We start from the raw sequence: 16,380 nt of genomic DNA on the forward strand, positions 1-16,380 counted from the left end.
AGCAACCTAACCTTCAAGTCGTTCATCATATTCCATTATTTCATAGACTACTAACATAACATAAGTGTATACAATAGTTCTAAGGTCCGTAGGACCATTCACACTAGGTCTAAGACCACCGACTTATTTAATGTCCCACACTTGTTGATACAGCGGGACAAGACTAATGTTGATCATACATACTATGAGCTTGATATTCTAACATCTGATGAACTCCAAGTAGCTGTCTAAAACTACTAAACTTATCTTTACCCAAAGGCTTGGTAAAGATATCTGCAACCTGTTCATTAGTCTTCACATGCATAAGATCTACTCTCCCTGTAATAACCATCTCTCTGATAAAATGGTAGTGTACCTCTATGTGTTTTGACCTAGCATGGTAAACTGGATTCCTTGCCAGGAGTACACTACTGAGATTGTCACATAATAAGGTTACTGGAGCATCCACCTAAATGTCCAAATCAGCCATAAGCTTGAGCAGCCATGAAATCTCACATGCTGCCAATGCAATACCCCTCTACTCTACCTCAGTGCTAAACAATGCAACTGTTGGTTGCTTCTTGCTGCTTTAGCTGATCATGCCACTTCCAAGGCCAAAATCATAACTACTCATAGATCTGCGATCATATGAGCATCCTGCCCAATCCGCATCTGTGTATCCAACTAGTTTCAAGGGCTTATCTCTCATATAGAACAGCCCATAATCTATAGTGAACTTAACATATCTCATAATCCGCCTAGCAACATCCAAATATGCTTATTGGTCTTCTGCATAAAGTGACTTATGAGCCCAACTGCATAACTCAAATCTGACGTAGTGATGGTCAAGTAGATTAGACTTCCAACCATCTGCCTATACATAGTCACATCTTGAATTTCAGCTCCAGTGCTAATGTCCAGCTTGACATTTTGATCAAGGGGTGTATCCAATGGTTTGCATTCAGCCATGCCATACTTCTTCAGCATTTCCATCGCATAATGTTTCTACATCAGCCATAAATCATTTTCAGCCTTGATTACCTCAATACCTGAAAAGTATTTCAATTCACCTAGATCTTTCGTGTCAAATTCATATTTCAGCATCTTCATTACATGTTGTATGCCCAAGTTATTATCACCAGTGATTATCAAATCATCAACATATATGACCAGCACTACCAAGACACTGTCGATCTTCTTTGTAAATAGGCTATGATCAGCCCTACCAATAGTAAAACCCAACCTCTGCAAACTGATCCTAGCATGCCAAGCTCTCGGAGCGTGCTTCAGTCCATACAGTGCCTTTTTCAGCTTGCATACATAATGCTGAAAATCAGGGTGAACATACCCTTCTGGCTGAACCATATAGACATCCTCTGCTAAGTCACCGTTAAGAAATGCATTCTTAACGTCCATTTGTTGTAATTTCCATCCTCTAGCAGCAACCAAAGCAATCACAGTGCATATGGTTGCCATTTTGGCAATAGGGCTGAATGTTTCCTCATAATCAAGTCCATACTGTTAGGCATACCCCTTAGCAACTAGCATGGCTTTGTACCTTTCCACTCTGCCATCTGACCTGCATTTGATTTTTTAGACCCATTTGCAATCAATGGTCTTTTTTCTTTCAGGCAGTGGCACAAGTTCCCATGTCTTATTTTTAGCCAAGGCATTCATTTCTTCATCCATAGCTGCACACCAGTTCTCATTTTCCATTGCTTCAGCATATGTACCTAGTTCTTTGATCTCCATCACTTTTGTCATATAAGCATAATGCTTTGTAGTGTAGCCACTATATGTCAACCTGTCAATAGGGCATCTAACCCTCTACGAGCATCTAAGCTATGATGCATTGCTCGATTCCCCTCTCTCATGAGGCGGAATGTACCTACTCTACCTTGTGCCAGGCATATAGATAGTGGAATACCAAGTTCAATGTCTAAAGTGTCAGTAGACTCATATCCAAAAGTCATTCTACCAAGTGTCATCATCCCAGATACATCCTTAGTAACTTTCTCTTTTTCTTTGTCCGTGACATCATATCTCCCCCTCATTGACATACTGGTGTCAGTGGACGGTGAGCTCCTCAATCTTCCTGTCCATGGAGATACTATCTGACTAGTAGGTCCTCTCATAGCAGTGCTTTGCTGCATATCAACTATAGATACATGAGTGGAACGCATATCCGATGGCACTGTTGGCGGTGATACATACCAAGAACCCATCTCATAAAAAATAACATCCCTACTCACCAAGGTCTTCCTGTTAGAGGGATCATAGCATTTGTGTGCCTTTTTCTCTTGCGAATATCCAATGAAGACACGCTTATGCGCTTTTGGATCCAACTTCTTCCTTTTTTCATCTGGAATATGCACATAAGCAAGACAGCCAAAGACTTTCATGTGACTTACATCCGGGTTATAGCCATACAGCTTCTCAAACGGTGTCATCTCATGAATACCTGCAGTGGGAGTCTGATTCAAGATATATATGGCTGTCATAAGAGCCTCAGCCCAATAATAGAGTGGCATCTTCTTCTAAGTCATCATGGCATGAGTAGCTTCCATCAAGATCCTGTTCTTCCTTTCAGCTACCCCATTTTTCTGAGGAGTGTAGCTGTAGGGTAAGCTGCCTACGTATGCCATTTTCAGTCAGAAATTTGTCAAACTCATTTGACACATACTCCCCACCGCTATTTCACCTCAAGCAAGAGATATAACAGTCAAATTGCTTTTCAACCTGCTTTTTAAAGTGTTGAAAAACAGCAAACACCTCATCTTTTGTCTTCAAAATGTGAACCCAAGTATAGCGACTGTAATAATCAATGAATGTAACATAATACTTCGAGCCTCCCATGGATGCTTTATGGGGCTGGCCCCCAAACATCAGAGTGCACTAACTAAAACGGACGTGCACTCTGCCTTATATGCCTGACAAATGGCAACCTTGACTGCTTACCAAACTGGCAAGCATCACATACATGACCAATATCTGAATATTGGAACTTGGGTAAACCTGTAATAAGCTGTTTTTTTGCATAATTTGCAGCCTTTGCAAATTTACATGCCCCACTCTCTTGTGCCAAATTTCCAAGTCTCTGATAGTGCCAGAACCATGGGCAAACATGGCTGAATTTAGCTCTGGCAAGGTAGCATCAAGAGTAAACATTCTGCCATTCCTATGACCATGAGCTATTAACTTGCATCCATTACCAAACTCTTCAATAAAGCAACCATGCTTGTTGAATCTAACCTGCAAGTTTTGCTCCGTGACCAACAGACAGTAGGTTCTTCGTAATCGAAGGAACATGCAATACATCATGCAAATTTTTCTTTTTTCTATCATGAACCACAAGAGGCACTTTGCCTTTATGCTCAATGCTATGCTGCGTGTCATCACCTATATAGACATAGTCATTTTTTAAGCCACTATATCAGTGAACCAATCACCATGAGGAGTCATATGGTTCGATGCCCCTGAATCAATATACCAAACTGCATCATCAGTGGATTTTTCAGCAACTCTGTCTTTTACATATTGCATGGCAAATAATCTATCTCCTGAAGTATCATCTGCCTGACTAGATGTACCAAAATGCCCATGTTGTTTGCCTTTCTGATTGCCCTGCTTCTTCTAGCAGTCCTTGGCAATATGCCTATACTTTCCGTAGTAATGACAATCCTTATCCTTGTTCGGATTGTCAGATGGATGCTGATGTTGCTAGGAGCCTCTACATCTAGGGCTATATCTCCCCCTGCCTCTAAAGTTTCCACTACCTCTTGCATTCGATATCTGCTGATTGTTATTGCCATAGGATGCATTTTGCTAGCCTCCTCTACCAAATCCATAGCCTCTATCACGGTTTCCATGACCACGTTGATTGGAATAGAAAACTATATCCTTATTTTTAGAATTGCTAAATCTTGTAGCGAAACCAAGCATAACCTCTTCATGGATAAGCAATGCAGCCAGCTCATTGAAATCAGGCATTTCAACCTGCACAGACAAAGAAGTGTCAAAAGACTTATACTCAGGCCCCAAGCCGTTCAAGGTCACAGCAACCATGTCTTCATCTTCAACCTGTGAACCAATAGATGCCAACTGATCCGCAATGGTCTTAACTTCCGTGACATAATCCTGTATAGATCTGCTCTTCCTCTCCATGTTGTTGAACTTCTGCTTCAACTGTATCTTCCTAGAACTTGTGGTTGTGCCATAATACTTGACCAAAATTTCCCATGCATCCTTAGGAGAGCTGCAGTTCATTATTTGCATTACCATGGCACCTGAGATACATAAAGAGAGCCAGTGCAAGGCTCTACGAGTTGTTTTTGTCCAAACTCAGTGTAATCATCTCTGATAGCCGATCTGGGAGCTCAGGTTCAGCTTCTACTCCAATCACCAACTCCCAATAGCCTTTCCCTATTAAGAAGTTCTCCATGCGGAACTTCCATATGGCATAATTGTTACTATCAAGCTTTTCCCCCACTATCTGGGTTATGTTGTCAATCCTTTCTACATTTGCCATGTTGTACCAGACATATTTAGTCACTGCTTGACTTCCTACAAGCCAATAAGTAACTCTGACCAACCTCAGTCCTTGACTGTTTATGACAATTTTTTGCAACTATTCTCTGCAAAAAACTAGGGTATTTCAGCCCTTTACAACCTCAAAAACATCCACAAACATGTGGTATAACCCGTAGGTACATGTACATAGACTTTGCAGGTATTGTAACTCTGTGTCATGCAAGCTTATTGCAGTAAAGAGAATACGCAGTCTGAAATCTGTAATTTTTCAGTAACCAACAGTGAATTTACTATCAAAAAACACTTTAAAAGATGTCATACATGCTCCAAACTTTCCCAAATATTTGCTAGTATATGTAGGCAACTAGACATAGTCATACGGGCACAAAACAGTGCATATCCAGCAAGTACAAGTGACATAAATCTTCTCATAGATTGTATATAGCCAATAAATTGTCAAACCAAGATGTATTTCAGTCCAAGAGATCCTCAAGGCACTTCATACATATGCCACTATGTGTAGGGATCAATACATAACCATAGGGCATTCGCAGACTCTCCATCTTCAAGAAGTAATGTCAAAAAGTACATGGACTGTTTATGACTAGCCAATACACTGTCAAAGCATTTGTTCTCCGATTTAGATTCTAGTTTTTAAGAGCCTTCAATGCTCATCTCAATGCTTATAGCATTCAACAATCATATCCCGTACCATACAACTCCTTGTAGATAACAAAAGGCATGTATTTCTGTAAGTCAATGAGTGTATGATAATGACAGTTTTATGACAATTTTCAGCCTGTCATAAAATTCCAGATCTGAATATCTTTTCAGTAAAATGGAATCCAAATGCATCAAACTAAGTACATATGCTTCCTGAATGAACCCTCACTTCAGTAGAGCTCAAAATCCTCATCAAATGGCTTCAATTCTTCAAAGAGTGATCAGTGTTGTATGCTATCGTGTTTCAGTTTACAGCAACTTGTCTTCAATTTCAGATCTGTACTCAACTGTCAGAGCTCATAAATGAGCTCTACATCATGGGTTAGCATTCTAGGACAATAAACCATCTTCCAGTGATGATTCAACAAGCATTTAAGTGCTCCATTCCATTCAACTATGCTTATTCAGCCAGCATATGCAGATCAGCAAACTGGTGCAATTTGCGTGGACTGTTCTAAGCTTCTCCTGCTTCACACTGATGATCACTTTACTGTAGATCCACTCAATGATGACCAACCAAGCCTTCAAAAGTCTCCAGACGGGTCCTGACACACTCTCTTTCAAGTATACTGAAGATGCATTCAACACATATCTCTCTGCAAAAACAATGACAGTCTACACAATGACAGCCTGCTTCTCTTCAACCACTACACTGAGTCTTCACGCTGTAGATCTTTCTCACAGGTTCATGCCTTCAAGAGCCCATCCATGATGGCTCTGTTACCATATTGGAAGAGAGACAATGTAATGGAGCAGCAACCTGACCTTGAGGTTGCTCATCATATTCCATTATTTCATAGACTACTAAAATAACATAAGTGTATACAATAGTACTAAGGTCCGTAGGACCATTGACACTGGGTCTAAGACCATCGACTTATTTAATGTCCCACACTTGCTGATACAACTGGACAAGACTAATTTCGGTCATACATACTATGAGCTTGATATTCTAACAGCTCAAACCTTGCCATGATACCACAGTCTATTGTGGAGCGCATTTTGTCAATACGCTCCATGCGAAAATGCCGTCCGTGTGACCAGGATGCACTGTATATTTTGTGCTGTACATTGAAACACTCAATTAGTTGTCGCATATAAAATATAGATATGACAAATCCTAAACACGTCATCACCTTTGGACAAATTCCCACTCCTCGATTGAGACCTTTGCCCCTTTGCAAGACACTATGGTGAAAGCTCCATGCAACCAACATGTTGACATAAACTGTGGAATCTCCTCCATGCCCTTGGGATATCGAATCGGTCGATAGTGCGTAGTACGTCGAAATTCAGATCGCGCTTCCTGTCGATCTTGCCTAGCTTGCTGGTACCTAGCGAGCCACATCTCCATAGAGGCATGGTGTAACATACAAAAGAGATTCACTTTCTCCTCCATTGCAACATCCATTCATTTTTCTATCCCATTTCCAACCACCACATCTCCGGTCAGTCTATCATCGTCCTTCAGCGACCATAGCATACTGTTGTCTAGATCCACCATTTGTAGCCATTGTGAAATATGGACTAACGCCTCAGATACCAACCAACCTTCAGCCATGCTACCTTCTGGCGAGCTTGTTGTCGCACAAAGCCTTTTAGGGTTTTTGTGAAGTGCTCCAAGAAGAACATCCATCACGTATGGACAGATCTAGCAATCTCCACTTCATCTACAAGATGCACAAGTAGGTCAATTTGTATCGTGAGCATGCTAGTAGGTAGATATTTCTCAAAGAGACTGATCGTCTCCACTCCTCCCCGCCTCGTGGATTCAATAGAGGATGTCTTAATCTCCTTCTATGAGATCCATTGCACTAAAGTTGACAACGTGTAAATGACCCCACGTATTTTTGGACTAAGTCATCCTACAATCGCGATCCAGTGAATACCTCTATCTAGTGAATACACCTCTATCCAGTGAATACAAACTTGGACGAGCTATGATAGATATTACCAACAAGAACGGAAGCCTATTTACTTGAGCACTCTCCGGATCCTGGAAATTCATGCATCATCCACATGAGAATGGCTCAACAGACCGTCCACCATCACGCTTGCTCATATCTTACACGGTGACCCCCTCGTCCCACAAAATCTTAAGCTAATCGACTAATGGATGAAGATACATGTCCATATTTTTGACTTTATAGCGACTATCTGAATGAGTAAGCTAAGGATGAGATGTCCTTTCTTAGTAGAAAGCCATGGAGGGATATTGTAGTTGACAATGACTATAGGCCACACACTGTAAGAAGTTGAGCGTAGACCGAATGGGTTCACACCATCCATTGCAAGACTGAGCCGAAGATTCCTTAGCTCCCGGGCAAAGCTTGGAAAGGTAGAGTCAATGTGGCTCCATGCACGTGAATCCATTGATATTCGTTAAACTCCATCTGTGGACCTATTCTGTGCATGCCATGTTGTCAAGCTCGCCATGTCGGATATATGAAACATGTGGTTTATGTGGGGGATAAGCGAAGAGTGTCTAAGAAATTTTTGAGGGATGGTTTGTCCTTGCAAATACTATCGATACCTGTGAGAACCACTTTTTGAACATGTCTCCATAGTCTTGTATTCTCCTTGAAACAATATGCAATCGTTGATACATGCATGGATGCTGTTGTAGTCCATGCCAAGCTTTCGTAAAACATGTCGTGCATCATCATGAGACTCAGTCATGGTATTTGTAAGTGGTGATATATGATACTTCAGTAACCTGAAAAAAATCATAAAACACCTTCAAAAAGCACAAATGTTTTTAATGATAGTGCTGAAAAGAAATCAACTAAGCGTATGTACAAGGTACTTGATCAACTCAGTCACACTCGCATCGCTCCACCTGTATTTTGCTTGCACACTTAGGAGTGCAAGTAGTGTCTTCAGGCACGATATGTGGCACCCATCATATAATGGTATGAATGCTTCCTCTCTAAGCGGATCAGAAGTCTCGACATCCATGGGAAACAATGCATTGATCATTGTCTCTATCTCAGGCTCCAAGACTGTAGATAAGTCTTGAACGTTCCATATCTCCTCTGGTATTGACGGTATAGATTGGGTAGTACCCTTTAAGTGGTGGATTCGCTCAGGCACTCCATCCATCGCATATCCACGGACTCTTCTAATTGGCTGCAAAGGGTGCATTCCTCCCTGGATAGAAAATTTGCCACCCATACCCAATCTTTTTGTATATGGTATTCAATTAGCTTGCAAGTACAATGCATGATTGATATTAACTTTTCTTATCGTTTGATAATCGACGTTTTCGTTGAATTGCCAACTTGCATTGAGAGTAAGGACATGGGACACACTGATTAAGATACGCCTCGCGATCTTGAACATCAAGACCTTCATCATTTTTCATTTTGTCTACGTTACGACAAACAATTTGTTTTTATTATCTTTCTTTTTTTCTTTCTTAAATTATTTGAGAAGGGATTTCTTCTCTTGTAACTAAAAAAAAATTAACGTATATAAAGTCTCAATCCACCCACCCACAAATTAACATATGTTGGAGTGTTTCTCGTCTCGTAGTACCGGACCTCACTGAACCTCTCCACAACTCTCTCTTTGTTTTTTATCCATTCACTATCTCCTCTCCTTCCATCTCTCTCTCTTTTTCTCTTTCTTTATTATGATGTATGTTTATTACCTCTCTCTCGTTCCACGACCATGACCATGACCACGATGATGATAACCAGGACTAGGACTATGACTACGACCATGACCACGACCATGACCACCACTACAACTACCACTACCACTACCACTATAATAAACAAGAAAAGAAGAATGAAAAAAAAAAAACAACAACAACTACTACTACTACAATAACCATGACCACGACCACGACCACGACTACCTCTACCACTACCACTATAATAAACAAGAAAAGAAGAAAAAAAAACTACTACTACTACTACTACTACAATAACCACAACCACTACTACCACTACCACTACCACTACCACTACCACTACCACTACCACTACCACTACCACTATAATAAACAAGAAAAGAAAAGGAAAAAAAAAAAAAAAACAACAACTACTACTACTAAACAATAAACAAGAAAAGAAGAAAAAACCACTACTACTACTACAACAACCACAAAAAACAAGAAAAAAAAAAAACTACTACTACTACAAACAAGAAAACAACAACCTCTGCCTCCTTCTCTCTCTCCCTTCCTCTCCCTCTCCCTCTCTTTCTCTCTTTCCCTATTATGTTTAATGTTTTCTCCCTCTCTCTCTCGTTCTGTCTTTCATTTTCTCTCTTTCTCTCCCTCCCTCACCCTCTCCTTTTGTTTCTCTATTTTCCTATTATGTTTAATGTTTGTTCTCTCTTTTTCTCTCTCCCTCTCTCTCTCATCTCCCTCTCTCATTTCCTCTCCCTCTCTCACCCTCTCCTTTTGTTTCTCTCTTTCCCTATTATGTTTAATGTTTTTTCTCTCTTTTTCTCTCTCCTCTCCCTCTCTCATTTCCTTTTCTCTCTTCCTCTCCGTCCATCATTTCCTCTCCCTCTCTCACTCTCACCCTCTCCCTCTCTCATTTCCCTATTATGTTTAATGTTTTCCTCTCTTTCCTCTGCCTTCCTCTCCCTCTTTGTCTCCCTCTCTCATTTCCTCTCCCTCCCTCTCCCTCTTCCTCTCCCTTTCTCATTTCCTCCCCTCCCTCACCCTCATCCTCTCTTTCTCTCTTTCCCTATTATGTTTAATATTTTTTCTCTCTCCTCTCCATCTCTCATTTCCTTTTCTCTCTTCCTCTCCCTCTCCCATTTCTTCTCCCTCCCTCACCCTCACCCTCTCTTTCTCTCTTTGCCTATTATGTTTAATGTTTTTTCTCTCTCCTCTCCCTCTCCCTCTCTTTCTCTTTCTCTATTTCCCTATTATGTTTACTATTTTTTCTCTCTTCCCTCCCTCTCTCATTTCCTTTTCTTTCTTCCTCCGTTTCTCTCATTTCCTCTCCCTCCCTTACCCTCTCTCTCTCTTTCTCTCTTTCCCTAATATGTTTAATGTTTTTTCTCTCTTCCTCTTCCTCTCTCATTTCCTTTTCTCTTTTCCTCTCCCTCTCCCTCTTGCTCCCTCTCTTTGTCACTTTTCCTATTATGTTTAATATTTTTTCTCTCTTCCTCTCCCTCTCTCATTTCCTATTCCTCTCCCTCTCCCTCTCCCTCTCTTTCTCACTTTTCCTATTATATTTAATATTTTTTCCTATTATGTTTAATGTTTTTTCTCTCTTCCTCTCCCTCTCTCATTTCCTATTCTCTCTTCCTCTCCCTCTCTCATTTGCTCTCCCTCCCTCTCCCTCTCTCTCTCTTTCTCTCTTTTCCTATTATGTTTAATGTTTCCCCCTCTTTCCTCTCCCTCTTCCTCTCCCTCCCTCTCTATTTCCTCTCACTCCCTATCCATGTGCCTCTCTTTCTCTCTTTCTCTATTATGTTTAATGTTTCCCTCTCTTCCTCTCCCTCCCTCTTCCTCTTCCTCTCTGTCTCTCATTTCCTCTTCCTTTGTCTCCCTCTCCCTCTCTTTATCTCTAATTTTCTCTCCCTCTCTCAATACACATCAATTTTAACAAAAATAAGTAAAAGAGAAAGAGAAAACACAAAATCAAAGCAAAAAGTAACAACACACTCATCGTAAAGGCTCGAAGAAGGGTTTGGCGGCTCCTCTTTGTGATGGTGGCTCCTCTTCGCCCTCTGTCCACTTTCTCCTCTTCTTTGCGAACGATGGCGGCGGTAGTGAGAAGCTTTCCTTCTCCCTCTTTCTCTCTTTCTCTCCCTCTCCCTCTCAAATGCAAGATGCTTGCTCTCCCTTTCACTCACGCTTTCACTCTCTCTTTTGTGTACGCACGCAAAATAATGCACTCGAGTTTCACCCCGCGTTTTTTTCATTTGAGTATTGCCGCTATTTGTGTTGCTATTAGCATCACAAATGTGACATTAATAGCGATGAAAATAGTGACGCTGCTATTTTGCATCGAAAACTGCCGTTGCAATACCTCCATATCCTCGTAGTGACTAAAATATGCCTTAACACATGCTCCTATATTGCAACTCCCTGACTTTAATAGAGTATTTTTCCTAGTAGTCACTGATGCTATTGGATCTGGAATAAGAGCTCTCCTTATGCAAGATTCATATCCCATAGCCTACTGTAGCTGCATACTTAAACCATCTGAACTCAAGTATTCTACCTATGATAAGGAATTTCTAGCTATAGTACAAGCTTTACGACAATGGAAACACTATTTAATGGAATCTGAATTCATGATCAAAACTAACCAATAAAGTATCAAACATCTCCTTAACTAGCCACAAATCTCCAACTGTCATATTAAATGGACTACTTTTATTCAAAGTTTTCATCCACTTATCCAATATCAACTTGACAAAGAAAATGTTGTTGCCGATGCCTTGAGTAAAAGACCAACTATTCATAATATTTATTTGATATCTTTTGATTCCCTTATTCCTATAAAAGATAGCTATGATCAAGACCCTAGTTTTCAAGCTGATTGGAATAAATTATCTGCAAATAACTAGATTACAATTAATTCATTATCTTATGCTAATGGATTTAAGTTTTATGAGAAAAGGTTATGTGTAATTACTCCATTTAGATCATTTGTATTGCACAAAATTCATTGTTTCCCATATCGAGACCATAGAGGTATTATTTTCACTTTACGTACATTGGTTGAAGATTTTTATTGGCCACACATGGAATCTGATGTTTTTAACTTTGTATCTGAATGTTTAATTTATCAAAGAGTTAAGCGACACCATGGTAAGCAATATGTTTGTTAATGCCTTTACCAATTCTAGAATGACCATGGGAACATATTTCAATGGATTTTATTATTAGTTTACCTAACACTCAAGGTAATTAGGATATGATTTTGACTATTGTAGATCGATTTAGCAAACAAGTATATTTCATTTCATGTAAGAAAACATTAACTGCATCTCAAGCTGCTCAATTATTTTTGAAATTTGTTTTCAGTAACCATAGTTTGCAGAAAGTTATTATTTATGATCGTGATTCTAGATTCATCAATAATTTTTTGACTACTTTGTTTGCTAATTTAGGAATAAAAATTGATTTTTCATCTACATTTAATCCTAAAACAAATGGGCAAACATAAGCTACAAACAATACAATTTTAAATCTTTTACGTGCATACACAATTTCAAAACCACAAACATGGGATACACACTTGCATCGACTTCAGTTTGCATACAATAATACCCCACATACAGCTACATGGAAATCACATTTTGAAATCATATATGGATATAGATTTCCTACACCTATTACTTCATTGACAAACAAAATTAAAGCTACTGATGATATTGTCAATATGCATGCTACTATTTTTGCTGAAGTCAAAGACATAATTGCAAAAGCCCAGCAATCATACACAAAACAAGCTAATAAGAAAAGAAAATCCATGAATTTCACTATTGATGATTATGTTTGGTTACCCTATTGTAAAGATAGCTCCTAGATTTTATGGACCTTTCAAAATCATTCACAAAATCAATGACAACGCCTTTAAATTAGAACTACCCCAACACTTGCAAATCCACAATACTTTTCATATCAGTTTGTTACGACCCTTCAAAGGCAAATTATATACCCACCCTGTCTATGAAAATCCTCCTTTATTAGAAGAAGAAACCGAAATCCTTGAACCCGAAACCATTTTAGACAGTGATTATATGACCACTAGAACTGGCCGTAGATATTCAAGATACTTGGTAATGTTTAAAAAGCATCCTGTTGAAGAGGCCCAATGGATGTATGCTCGTGACCTAAGTGTTTACCTCTCACTACTCACTCCACATTGAGCTAATAGCAATTGAGGACAATTTCTATCCCACCCCAGGGGTATGATGCCAGGAGGCATTCCACGGTGGATTCCGTAAAATTATATTTATTTGTCGGGGCTCGTACATAAGGTGGATTCTTTGTGCAAAAAGTTGACAGGGACACCTGTCCTTTTCAGGTGTCAGGTTAATTTAATATGCAAGTGGGTGATTTCATAGCAGGTGATTCCACAAAATACATATTTGAATTAATGGAGGTTTATGAGTTTAGAGTGTGCACTTGTATTAAACTAAGGTTAGGACAGAGTTCCAACCTATTTATTTTTTTGTAGCTGAAAGACTGCTAAGTATTCACTTTTATTGGTTTAATTTTATTACTTTCTAACAATTGTGAATGCTTTAGTTGATGTGTAGAGTAGGCGGCGGTGGCACTGGAAAGCACTAGGTAATAGCGTGTATTCAAGTTATTTAGAAGAAATTATCATTTTTGATGGGCGCGCGTCTTAGCATGGCGCTAATATTTATTTTGGCGCCCTTATTTATTGAAGTGCTTGGCATATATTTATTATTTTATATGCACATGGGCGCATGGTTTAAATATTTATTATTAGACATTGTATTTGGGCATTGTCCGACTCTTGGGCCGTCCAACCACTTTATTATTTATTTGGACAAAAGCAAACACAAAAGCTAAAGCATGCTAATTGTAAAATTGGGATATTTTTTAGCTTGGAGATGAATAAATTATTAAATTTGTGCTTTATGGAGCGCTCACACAAGGCATGGGGGGAGATTGTATCCAATCGGTCTTTTTGCCTCATGTCGTGCAAGTCTATTCTCTCAAATTTTGAGCTTAAAGTAGAGTTCTTTATTCTTGGGGACCTTCCAACGCTCACTACGTATGCATAAAACATCCGATTTGCGCACCAATAATTACCTTGTCTTGTCACTAGTTAAGTATCTACTTCAAGTAGCCTTAGCTAAATATTCTCTCACATAGTCACCCAAATTTGCAATCATTATTTGCTTTAGCAATAGACCTACAGTTTGGATAGGAAGTAGATATATTGCTTAATAAAGAGGAATATGGACATGGCCTCTCATAATGATGATGTTCAAATGCATGTGGATATTGTCCATCATTCAAATGTGGAACAAAATATGAAGGCTATCCGTCATATACATCATGAACATATGCATCATGCTGCCCCAAAGAGTTATGGTCATATGCATTTTCAAAAGAAAGATGCTCAAGGAATTGATGACCATAATGCAACTATTGCAACCAGTGAAATGGTTGAAACCCACCATAATATTAACCATGGGATGGTTTACCATCATACGAATAATAAACAACATGCTGCCTACATTGATGATGTTGTCCATAATATGCATGATCTCCAATTATATATGCATGTGATGGGATCTAAAACGGGCCGGCATTGGCTCATGCACTAGCCAGACCTCTATCATGCGCTAAACAACCCCACGGCCTCGCGGCCAGGAGCGTGGATGACACATACATCATCTTCCTAAACATCTTGCATTTGTATCATGTCTCGTAGTCCAACTCTAACCCAATTAACACTCCTCAGAGGGAGTCCCAACATATTTCCAAATAGCACGAAGCACAAACATAGGAGGTCCTCCCACGGCGGGCTGACTGCCGCTACCTCACTACGACTCTCCTACACCTTGGGGATTGGCCCCTCGATGAGTCACTAAACATATATAACACAATATCACACATATTTCCACTCAAGGTACCAATTGATCGTATCCAAGAATGTACAATTTTCCTCACTTTCTTTCCCCTAGGACCCAACGCCTAGCCTACAGCTTAGAACAACCTTACTCACTCAACGTTGGTCACGATCTAGTGAATACAGGTGCTATGTATCCAAGAGGTATTATCTGATACCTTTTATCATTCTATGCTTCATGCAAATTGTGAATGTCCATGTGCTCAAACAATTAAGAAAATCAGCATTTTTGTTTAGTGCAAAAGCATTCTTTCAATGATTTTGACTATCGCTCGTATGCGGCATTGCATGAACCTAGCACCGAGGAGCCCTCGTGCTACTAGGTCCTTAATTTTTTAAGTATCGACCAACCTAAATGGTATGCAAAAAAAACCAGCAATCTTTTCATCATTTCATTCAGCACTTAAACACCTTTTATACACTCTACCCCCTCACCCATTTAGGTTGTGTACGATTGACCGGTTTAGGGTTCATTTTCCACATTTTTTTTGTTTAGAAAGCAATAAAAACTCACTAAAACATAAAGGTAGAGTTGAACTGAGAATAAACCTCATGCTTCAGACCCCCCAAACATACACAACATGAATCTTATTTTTCCTTAATTTTCGGCACTCAAAATCCATTTTTTCCTTATTTTTTCCCATTCTCCCTATTTTTCTTGTATGTTTTTTGCAATATTAAATGACTGAAAATACAAAATGAGTTGTGGGTTGTGGCACTTAGGTTCATTTGCAGCAAAAACACAAATTTAGTTTGTGTGTCTTATTATATTTTCCATTTATATCTCAAAAACACCCAATTTTTTCATATTTCGCGTGTTTTATGGGTTTTACACCATTAATTTTAGTCACAACACTTATGATTTTTGGATTTTCTGAGCATAAACTGATCAAACTCATAGCAAGCAATATTATAATGCATAATCATCCAATGGGAACAAATATTCATGAAGAAAATTGCATAAAACATCACATTCCTTTGTAAAAATGTAATTACCGTTCTTTGTGGGTTGCGGGGTTTTATTTGCCATGTCTTGGGACTAATTTCTAGCAGTCATTAATGCTCATGATAGTCCACAATCAGCAATCTTCGTTCCTCTTGAACAACGGAGCAATCTGGTCTTCATTGGACAAGCATCCGTTATCCATTCTTCTTCTTCTTCTTCACCACATGAATCTGCCCTTAGAAGAGAGAGAGGGAGGAGAGAGAAAGACTGAAATCAGAGATATTCATAGAGACCACCATTTGACGGGCAAGAGGTAGCGATAGAGTCAGCAGGCAGAGGGGAATGAGGGGCAATGATCATTTGCAGGGGTTGTATGCAACCTCCATCCTCCAAGATCAACATAGAGGGCACAAATTTCGACGCCCTTTGATCACGTTTTTTTCCTTCTCTTGATGCCACGATTTCATGCTAACCAAAAATTTTGGCATAAAATGCCCCCTAGCCCCCATAGGTCACCACTCTTTTGGCCAAACTTATGTCCACCCTTTCAAATCTTGCCCACTCCTTTGGCCAAACTTATGTCCACCCTTTCAAATCTTGCCCACTTTG

The sequence above is a fragment of the Lygodium microphyllum genome, chromosome 30, assembly GCF_053477565.2.
Source record: "Lygodium microphyllum isolate KBCC chromosome 30, Lygodium_microphyllum_v1.1.10, whole genome shotgun sequence".
Lineage (NCBI taxonomy): Eukaryota > Viridiplantae > Streptophyta > Polypodiopsida > Schizaeales > Lygodiaceae > Lygodium > Lygodium microphyllum.